Here is a 10,348-nt window from a genome sequence, read left to right as displayed (position 1 = left end):
GTGGCTGGGCATCCAGTAGTGCTGTTACCCCTCCCTCCACGTTCTCTGCCTTTGTCTCTCTTCCCTAGTTCCTTTTGTTCATTTCCGACAAGCTCAGGGTTCCCCAGCGGATCCTGCCTTCCTTTGATGGGGGAGCAGCAAGCAGACGGGGCTGGGGCTCGGGGAGGGCTGTACGGGGGCGGGCGGAAGGAGTGAGGCAGGCAGGTGGAGGAAATCAAAGGGCTCCACATCAAAGGAGAGAGGGGCCGATCAGCTGGAGGATTCTCTGTCCTCTGAGACTGGATCTGCGCTCTAATTTGTGAATTTTAGGTAAGTTTCAGAAACCAAAACTAAGGGGCTGCCGGACCTCCTGCCTAACGAAGGTGTTTGTTGAAAGGCTCTAGGGATGTGACCAAGATAGAGCGTTTGGCGGAGCTCTACAGAGAAGGGAGTGCAAGTTCTAGAAGGTGGGGACACCACCGTGAACTTGACACACAAGGTCCGTACCATCCCAGAGGATGCCCTCCACGGGGAGGAGACAGACAGCACAAGCCAGATATCGTCAGTGAGCGGCCACAAGATGAGGAAGTTGGGCTGGGCTGTCAGAGAAGCTTCTGTGAGCGGGCTGTGTTGGCCTGAGCTCTGTGAGCAGCTCGTGTGGGTCTGTGGGAGAGCATTCCAGAGAGGGATGAGCTGGTGCAAAGGGCCTTATGCGGAGGAGTTCGACGTGGTTCAGGGTGGCATGGAGGCTGGCCTGGTTGGAGCAGAGGGAGGGAAGGACAAGGGCCCCAGAGAAGGGGACAGGCTGGAGGCTGGGCCGAGTCGTTGCTGGGACAAGCCCCGCGGCTGGTTTAAGTGCAAGAGTGATGGCCCCTGATGGGTTTAAAGGGATCACTTGGCTACCAGGAAAGGCATGGGCTTCAGGGGGCAGCAGCGGAAACGGGGAGGCCCGTTAGGGGAACTCATGAGGAGTCCTAATGAGAGATGCTTCCATCCCGATTTACAACGGATGGGACAGTGGAACTGAGGAAGCAGGCAGGTGGACCCGGAGACCTTGCTGGGCCCTGCATGTGGCGGGCAAGGGAAAGGACGAGTCAATTAGACTTTGAGGCTTGGGACTTCAGTCCAGGGGCCTTCCCCAACACGAGCAACCTCCTGCATCCTGGGTCTCAGCAGATGGAAGGTTTGGGCAGCTGGTGGCTGGCCTTGCTGGCCAGTACCTTCTCTCATCAGAGCAAAGCTTGGAAGTGAGAAGCTTTGCAGGGATGGGACAAAAGGGTATGGGGTCAAGGGCACCCGGAGTTCTGTGCTATTGTAGCCTCTGGGTCCTGGCAGCCCCAGCCCTGCAGAGGGGTTATCCATGTGGCTTCAGCTCCTGGTCTGGATGGAGCATCGAGAAGCCTTGAAGAGTCTGTTCACCTGCAGCAAAGTCCAGAGGGGACAGGTACCTGGAGGCAGGAAGTGCGAAGGACCTGGGGATCACCCTCCTCAAAGACCTGCTTCCTGCAGGGGGAGCGGCAGGGGGGGCCACCCAAGACCACGGGAAGGTGCTATGGAGGCAGGGGTCACTGTGCTGGCGGGGAGGGCAAGGAAGGAAGGGGAAGGGGCTGCATGCCTGCCACCAAGACCACCGGAGACTTGGTTCTCCTCCGGCAACTGTCTCCAGACTGAATTCTCCCCTCCCAGATACTCACTCAGCAGTATTCGAGATGCCAGCAATATAGCCAGGAGGAAAAATGAGGAAGGAAGGAGGAAAAGGAGGGAGAGTAGGAGGAGGGTGGATAGGGCTACAGACTGTTTGTTTCCCCCAAATTCCTATGTTGAGAACGAATGCCCAAGGCGAGGGCATGAGGAGGTGGGGTCTCTGGGGGTGCTCAGCTCATGAAAGTGGAGCCCCCATGAACGGGAGCGGGGCCCTCATACCAGAGACCCCAGAGGGCCCCCCCACCGCCCCTTCCACCACAGGAGGACACCTCGAGGAGCCGGTCATCTGTGAATCGGGAAGCAGACCCTCACTGGACACCGAATCGGCAGGTGTCTTGATCCTGGACGCCCAGCCTGCGGAACTGTGGGAAACAAATCTCCACGGTTGTAAGCCACCCAGTCCGCGGGTGGTGATAGCAGCCCCGAGCAGGCGGCGTCTGTTGCTACACAGTCTGTAACAGCAAAAGGCTGGTACCAACCCAGCTGTCCTTCCAGACCACAGAATTCCACGTGCCCTGAGACATGACTGTAGCAGTTCTGCTTCATACTGATAGAAAGAGGTCGTCAGGATAGATTATCGAGTGAATAAAAGCAGGGTATGCAGACTATGCATCTGTTGATTACATTTTGAACAAACTTTCTGTAAAGGACTAGACAGTAAATATTTTAGGCTTTGCAAAGACAGGCCACCTCGGTCTCATATTCTTCCTTGTTTTTTGTTTGGTTTTGTTTGGTTTTCTTATAATCCTTTAAAAATGTAAAAGCCAGGGGCGCCTGGGTGGCTCAGTCGGTTAAGTGGCCGACTTCGGCTCAGGTCATGATCTCACGGTCCGTGAGTTCGAGCCCCGCGTCAGGCTCTGTGCTGACAGCTGAGAGCCTGGAGCCTGTTTCAGATTCTGTGTCTCCCTCTCTCTCTCTGACCCTCCCCCATTCATGCTCTGTCTCTCTCTGTCTCAAAAATAAATAAACGTTAAAAAAAAATTTTTTTTATTTTAAATAAAAAAATGTAAAAGCCAGGGGCACCCGGGAGGCTCAGTTGGTTAAGCGTCTAACTCCTGATTTCCACTCAGTTCATGGTCTCACATTTCACGGAATTGAGCCCTGCATCCAGTTCCACACTGACAGCAGGGAGCCTGCTTGGGATTCTCTCTCTCTCCCTCTCTCTCCCTGTCCCTCCCCAGCTCGTGTGCACACACAGTTACTCCCCCCCCCCCAAAATAAAAAAGAAACATTTTTTTTTAAATGTAAAAACTCTAATTCCCTCTCAGGTTGAACAAAAACAGGCTGTGAGCTGGCCTTGGCCTCGGGAGGGAGCTGAGCTGAGGATTGCTGAGACCCGGATGAAGGGGCAGGATGTTTGTAGGGGCAAAATCTATCTCTAGAAGGATAAGCAAGAAACTGACACCATCCGTGCCCCTGGGGAAGAGACCTGGGGACTGGGTGTGGGAGGGTTTTCATCGTGTACACTTTTGTTCCTTTTGATATTTTTGATCATGTGATGTATTACCAGTTGAAAGATAAAATAAAATGAAACGAACCTTCTTCCCGGCTCCAGCCCTGCCCTCAGCGGCCTGGAATCACATACATCCCGCTTGGAGGAGACCGCCCTGTGACATGGGTCCCCCATTCCGCCACCAGGGCACACCCTGCCAGAGGCCGGCTGCGACAATTCCTGGTGCCCAGCGTGAAAGTGGAGATACTCCCCCTCGTGGCAGATGGATCGCAGCGGGTTGATCAGAAACAAATCGGTTTCGGAGTTTGCCGCGGAGAAGCTCCCGCTCCTGGGGACTGTGGTTGGTGGAAAGGCACCCCGATACCCTCACTCCGTCCCCACTTCCCAGTGTGGGCAGGGCTGAGGCCCACAGAGCCTCAGCACAGAGCAGCTTTGCAAGGAGCCAGCAGAGATGGGTTTGATCTGGTGCATGAACGTTGAGCAGAAGAGAAGCTGGGCCACCGGGACATCTTCAACTGGGGCGGTGGGGAGGGGGTGGTCGTAGGCAGGTCGCCCCCCTCCCCTGTCATCTAGAGAGGCTTCTCCTTCAGAGGGACCACGACCTCTGGGGGCTTTCTTGTGGTCTGGCCGCACCTTGATTGTAACATGAGTGGGAAGAGGTTTTCTGGTCCCCAGAACACGTGCTTTTACTGAGGACAAACCATGTGCCAAGCAGGGTGCTAAGCTCTGGGGCGGGAGCTAGATGGGGCTTGTTCCCTGCCTTCAGATCTGCTGGTTTCGAGGACTTGCTCTCTTGCGAATTCTGATGCAGCCCGGCCTGAGTCAGCCCTGCAGAGTCCAACCTCGGTTTCTCCCTTCCCAACCACACAGCAGCAAGGGCTTCCCGCTCTGATCGGGGCTTGCTCCCTTGGCTGCTTGGTCCAGAGTTTAATCCTTGTTATGGTTAAAAAAAAAAAAAAATAGACATCACAGAATTGAAGCAGTCCCCAGGATCACGAAGATCGTTTATCCAATGTCCCACTTGCCTCCACCTTTTTTTTTTTTTTTTTTTTTAACCTCCTTGGCCAATGCTCTTGTTGGCACCATGAAACCCATCCAGGCTTAACCCTTTCCACTTGATTGACTCCCCATTGGTTGGTAAGGAAGCCAGAAAGTCAGCTCAAGCAAGGTGGTGAAGAAAGTGTAATGGGCGCCCTGGGGAGTTCGGAATGTCTGCTGAGGACAGTGGGGGAACCAATGGCAGACTAAAGCAGGACAGTGACACGGCGGATCTGCCATTTGTTTATTACGTTTGCTTCACAGATATTAATTGAGCGCATACTCCGTGCGGGCCTGTCGTGGGCCCTGGGGGTATCAGGTTGAACAAGACAGACAAGCTTCTCACCCTCATGGTACATTCTAGTGGGGAGACAGACAACGACAAGTTAAATAAACAAGCATACACATACATGCATTAAATTAATAAGACTTTCTATTGGGGAGCAAGAAGGAAATAAGCAGGATTCTGGGATCGAGAATAAAAGGTAGAATCCTCTTTAGAGAAAGTAGCCCAGGAGAGTCTCTCTACGGAAGTGACTTTCTAGCTGAGCCCTAGAAGATAAGAAGGAGCCAGTCTCATGAACACTAGGGGAAAAACATTTCAGGCAGGGGTGGGGGAGCAGTGAGTGCAAAGGCCCTGCAGCAGGAAGAGATTCGGGGGCTCAGAGCTGATGGGGGGTTGGACAGGAGACCAAGAGGCAAAGGCTGACGGATGTCATCATGGGTAGAGACTACTGGGAAGCGGCTGGCCATGAACGAAGTTGGTGCAGGGATGGAGAGAAAGGGGTCCGTTAGAGACGGAACCAAGGGGATGCCAGTGGATGGGATGGGGGCAAGGATGCGCGTGGGCAGCATCGTGGGGATGGAGGAGGCAGTGGTGTCTCCCACGGTTCTGGTTAGAGCTGTTATTTACTGAGATGGAGAAGCCTAGGAAGAGGGGGATCGGCTTTGGAGGGTAAGACAAGATCACAGTGAAGCCTGGATTAGGGGAGGACAGGCCTCGGGCAAGGGAGCCCAGTTCGGGGCTGAGCTGGTATTCCAGGTGAGAGACTAGGATGGGGGGGGGGGGGCGACCCGTGGGGGGCGCTGACTGTGGGGACGGTGGGAAACGTCCTGTCCCTGCTCAACAAGCAAGGAGCTTTCTGCCTCTCCAAAGGCGGTGGACTCTGTCCAGCCAGAGGGAGGAGTTCTTTTTGGAGAAGGCTGAAGTGAAACCGGCATATGGAGAAGGGGGAGGCAGGTGACGTGGAAAACAGGGTCACAGGAGGGGCAAGGCAGGGGCTGCAGCAGTGTCGTGTCTCCCAAACACGGGATGCACACCACGTGCGCTGGGGAGAAGGCCGTCCTGGGAGGGAGAAGGCCAGGCAGCCATGCCCAGGATGCCGGCTGACCAAGGGGCTCAGGGGGCAAAGGCAGGATGACCCTTGGCTGCCAGGTGACCTTCCTGCAAGGTTTAGGACAGTGCATTCAGAGAGGCTGTGGGTGTAACACCTTCTGGGATGTCTGCCCTCGGTGCCACCGTTACATCCCCCTGGACAAGCTCTCTTCTCCTTGACCTCGCTATCCTGTAGCACTGCCCCCTTCCAGCCTCCGAGGTTAGACAGGGACAGGGGGCTGGCCTGGCAGCCGTGGGGGGGGAAGGGGTGTATCCTCTTACGGGCCAAGGGCAGCGGCTGGTGCACCCCAGAGGTGGCCAGTCAACCCTGGACTCTGTCGGGCTCTTCATTCACTCGCTCACCCGTTCATGCCTGCATCCCCCCGACAAACACGGACCGAACATCTACAGTGGCAGGCAGTGCCCCGGATGCTGGGGACAAAACGGTGAGCGCCCTCCAGCCTGTGTCCTCTAGAAAAGGCGGATGAAGAAGGGGGCAGTGCTGGCTACCAGCCCCCTCACTCCTTCCTTCCCCACCCTGCCCCCTCTTCCATTCTTGGTGCTCAGATGTGTCCTGCTGTCACCCAGGACCCACTCCCTCCAGACCCTGGACCTCGTGCTGTTCATTCTGATTTAAACTCCTTTCCTTAGAGCGCCTGGTGGCTCAGTCGGTTGAGTGGCTGACTTTGGCTCGGGTCATGATCTTGGGGTTGGTGAGTTCGAGCCTGGAACCTCTTTCGGATTCTGTGTGTCCCTCTCTCTCTGCCCCTCCCCCACTCATGCTGTCTCTGTCTCTCTGTCTCTCAAAATAAACATTAAAAAAATTTTAAACCCCTTTATTTAATCTTGTTTCAAGAGACCAACACAGGGGGCAGAATATAAAGAAGGCTGAATGACATTTTCCTGAGTTCGGCGTTTAGTCTGAGAGCGTGAGAAAAGCCATTTACGAGTTTTAGGCAAGGGGATGGCATTGCATTTGTGTTTAGAAAGCACCTGCCGCAAGGAGGGGGAAGATGGGAGGTCAGGAGACAGGGTGCCAGCTCTGGAGGCGGGAAAGCAGGTAGGGGCCTTTTGGAACAATCGGGATGAGAGATGACAGGGCCCCTGGCCACTCCCAGCCCTCACAGCCGACCCACTCGCTCCCAGCGGAGGACGGAGGAGCCTCCCCCCTGCAGCAGCCCCCCCCCCCCAAGCTCCCCCGCACACGTGGCAGGGTCGGGTCCAGCGGAGGAAGCTGCGTGTTTGAAGTTTACCCAACATTGGTGGTGCCACATCCGCTTCCCAGACACCTTCATGTATAATTAATACCCTCCAAGCTGTGCTGTCGGGAGAAATCACACTTAACCTCTCTTTCTTAGAGACAAGAAACTGAGACTTGGTTTCAGGTTCACCTGAATCTGAGTCCTCGCTCAGCCACCTGCCCAAGGAGTACAGCTAGAAAGTCACACGGCACACGGCCCCGTGGGCTGAGCACTGAACCTGTGGGCTTGCCTCCGACAAAAGGGTAGCATTGTACCTACCAGGTCCCCGTGGGGCGGTGGAGGGTGGGGGATCCTGGCGTCCACCAGCCTGTGGTAGACGCCAGGAAGAGACAGTGGGTGCTTCTGAACCTGGCGGCTTGAATGGGCCCCCTGGTGGGTCTGTCCTGCCCCACGTTCCTTCTATCCTTTGTCACCCTAGGCCTGAGAGGGACAGTTCTGTAGGGGAAGGGGCCTGGGGGCTTCCTTGGCAGGAAGGGTCTCCCCTCGCCGGGGTTCTGGGAGAGGGCTGCAGGCTCCCCCCACCTTGCCCACTCTTGCCTGGTCTTTGTTCGAGATGTCAGGCCTGGGAGGGACGATAAGGAGAGAAACTGCACCATCTGCTGGGCATCGTGGGCAAGCTCCAGCCACGCCCAGGTGACCAGCAGGTGGAAGCTTGCCTCCCGTGGAGGCGTTTGGGGGCAGAGGAGTCCTGAGTCACCAGAGTGGGCATGACAAGGGACGAGTGACCTCTTCTATAGGAGTAACCCAGGGGACAGAACCCCACTTCGGCGCGTGGCAGGAAGCTCTCAGTGACAACAGGGGCTGCCTATGAGCTGTGCACTCAGGGGAAGGGGATACCGTGAACAATGTGTGTGTGTGTGTTGGGGGGCACACATTAAGACAATTACAACTGTCTTAATTACAATGCGATCTGGTAAGAGGAATGATGGGGAAATACAGGCAGGGTAAGCTGACTTCCTAGGCCTCTGTTAGGTGCTGCTCCTGAATCCAGATGGTGAATACGAGTTAAACCAGGGTTAAGGGGAGACATTCCAGACAGAGGACAGAGCGAGACCTGGAAGTGTGTGCTGGGGCCCGGGGCTGGCTGCTCCCTGCCTGTCCCTCCAGCAGTGGGAGAGAACTCCCCACCCTCCCTCTGCTGCCCCTTAGAAATGCTGGTCCTTGAACACAGTGGCAGGAGCTCCAAGTGCCAGTGTCTGCTCCTCGCTATCACCTCGACAGCGGATTTCGCCCTCCCCTCACCCCCACGGCTCCTATCCCTTCCTCCAAAACCGGTGTGCTTGGGAGACCGCCTGGGGCGGGCATCCCTGCGCCCACAGACCTGAAGCTGGCCAGGACTGGAAACACGGTGCAAGATGGGAGAATGGTCCTCCTTGGGGAATTAGGGCCCTGCCACCCAAGGTCCCTCTGCAGGTGTCTGAATGAACTGATCTGGGGTGAAAGGCAGCACGACTGAGTTAGATTTAGGAGGAGCAAGTCAAGTCGGTGTTGATTCCATTGGCCGGCGTTCTAATCGATTCGATATAATTCAACCATCACTAATACAGGTCAAATCCTGTGTAGGTTTGTGGAAGAAGGTGGGACATGAGGAAGCATTTATTACTGTGTGCTGGGTAGGCGCTGTGCTAGCTACTATGGAGACCGAGGCAAGGAGACATGGTCGTCATCCTCAAGAAGCACCCCCATGACCACCATGAGCACCATGAGCACCATGACCATAAACGCCCACAGAGCCTTTTGTTCTCTTCTCTTCCTCCATGAAACCTGCTGCCGGGAAAGCAATGGTAAATTAGGCTACACTGAGCAGGTAAACACCCGGGCCTTCGGTTGTCTCTCACTGTCCTCTCTCTCCTTCTTACTGTAGTAACGAGCACCCCCCACTCCTTCCCGCCACATCCACCCCCAGTTTTGGCTAGACACGTGACTGCCCAACCAGAAAAAGGATTTCTCAACCTACCCTGAAGCTAAGTATAGAGCATGTGATTATGACCAATGAAATATGAGTGGAAATATGTAGCGACTTTTGGGGTACGCCCTCCGCTCCCTCCTTCCCGGTTCCTGTGGGCTGGGATGCAAGCATGGAGTGTAGTGGTGAGCAGGCTTCACACCCAGGGCGAGGGCCAACACCTTCTGATTGGCGAAGCCACAAGATGGGGGGGACCCAGGCCTACGGAGAACTGTCCCATCTCTTCAAGCCTCTCCCAGCCCGGACTTTCACATGCAAGAGAGAAACTAAATTCTTTCACCCATGGAAACCGAGCTTTTGTTGAAGCAGTCTCAAATCCACTTCCTACTACAGTGACTCCCCCTCCCAGAAGTTGAATGAGCCAAAGGAATGCCTGGAGCAGGAGCTGTCTCAGAGTTCCTGAAATCCTAAGCAGAGGCCCTCTCTGGATCCAGTGTTTATAACAATGATCCCAGTGCCCTCTGATATCCCAGGGCATCACTCAGTTCATTTATCATCCACTTGTTGGGACAGCATCGTATTTCATTGTGTGGCATATGTCTAAGGTCATATGGCTAGCGCAACATTGATGCCAATAGCCACGAAGGTCCCATTCATCAGTCAATGGGACCACTTCATGGTTTACTGTGAATCTGTGAGGTGTCTTACCTGAGGAGTAGCTCATCTCCACTTACAGAAGAGGCATGAAAGCGTGTCAGACAAGAGCCCAGGGTTAATAGAAACTCTGATTCTCAGATTTACCTTTAAGAGCTCTTGACATTTCCTCAAATTAAGAATGGTTTTCTCTCCTTGGAGATTAGGGTCCTTTGGCACAAGCCAGGGAATACTATTAAGAAACCTTTCTTTTCCCTTTCTTAAAGTAGTTGTGAAAAGGACAATTAAGCCGCAGAAATGCGAGCACTAGAGAAAACAGGAAGTTGGACAAAAGGCGGCATCATGCAGGTCAGGGGAAGTGTAGTGGTTACTAGCATTTGGAAGTCAGCGGTTACGGGTTCAAAATAGTTCTTGTTCATGTTCAACCACTGGAAAGCCTTCAAAATGCCAAGTAGTCAATGGTTTCCAGACGAAAGCGTTTTTCAAAAGTAATAAAAACTCTCTCACTTCTGATAACATCTCAGCTTACTGAGCGAAATAATGAAGGGCCTTTTACACCACACTGGACTCACTTCCTGGAAATTCATAAATACCAGGCCACAGAGCGTGACAAGTAACTACTAGACAAGATGGCCACTCGGTGTGTTTAGAGAACTGACTCGTGTGGTAAAGACCCAAATGTCTGGTCCTCATGTCAATGTCTCTGGACTGAAAAATCACCAGAGATGGAGGCAAAGAGGCCCCAGGTGGAAGTGGTAAGGCAGGGCTGGAGAGGCAGAGAGCGGCAAGCGGCCACATTAAGGGGGAGGTTCGGCTGTCTGTGGAGAATCCACGTGTTCTTTTCCCAGAATCGAAGCAGGGATGGAGACTATGGTCTTTGAGTTGAAAGACCCAGATTTGAGTTCTAACCTGGCCCTGGATGTCGCAAGCTGGTTCCTAGGTAGACGCACAACTACCCAAGGAGCAGATGTTCCGCC

Source organism: Acinonyx jubatus, chromosome D1, assembly GCF_027475565.1.
Source record: "Acinonyx jubatus isolate Ajub_Pintada_27869175 chromosome D1, VMU_Ajub_asm_v1.0, whole genome shotgun sequence".
NCBI lineage: Eukaryota > Metazoa > Chordata > Mammalia > Carnivora > Felidae > Acinonyx > Acinonyx jubatus.
Note: the sequence above shows the minus strand (reverse complement) of the source record.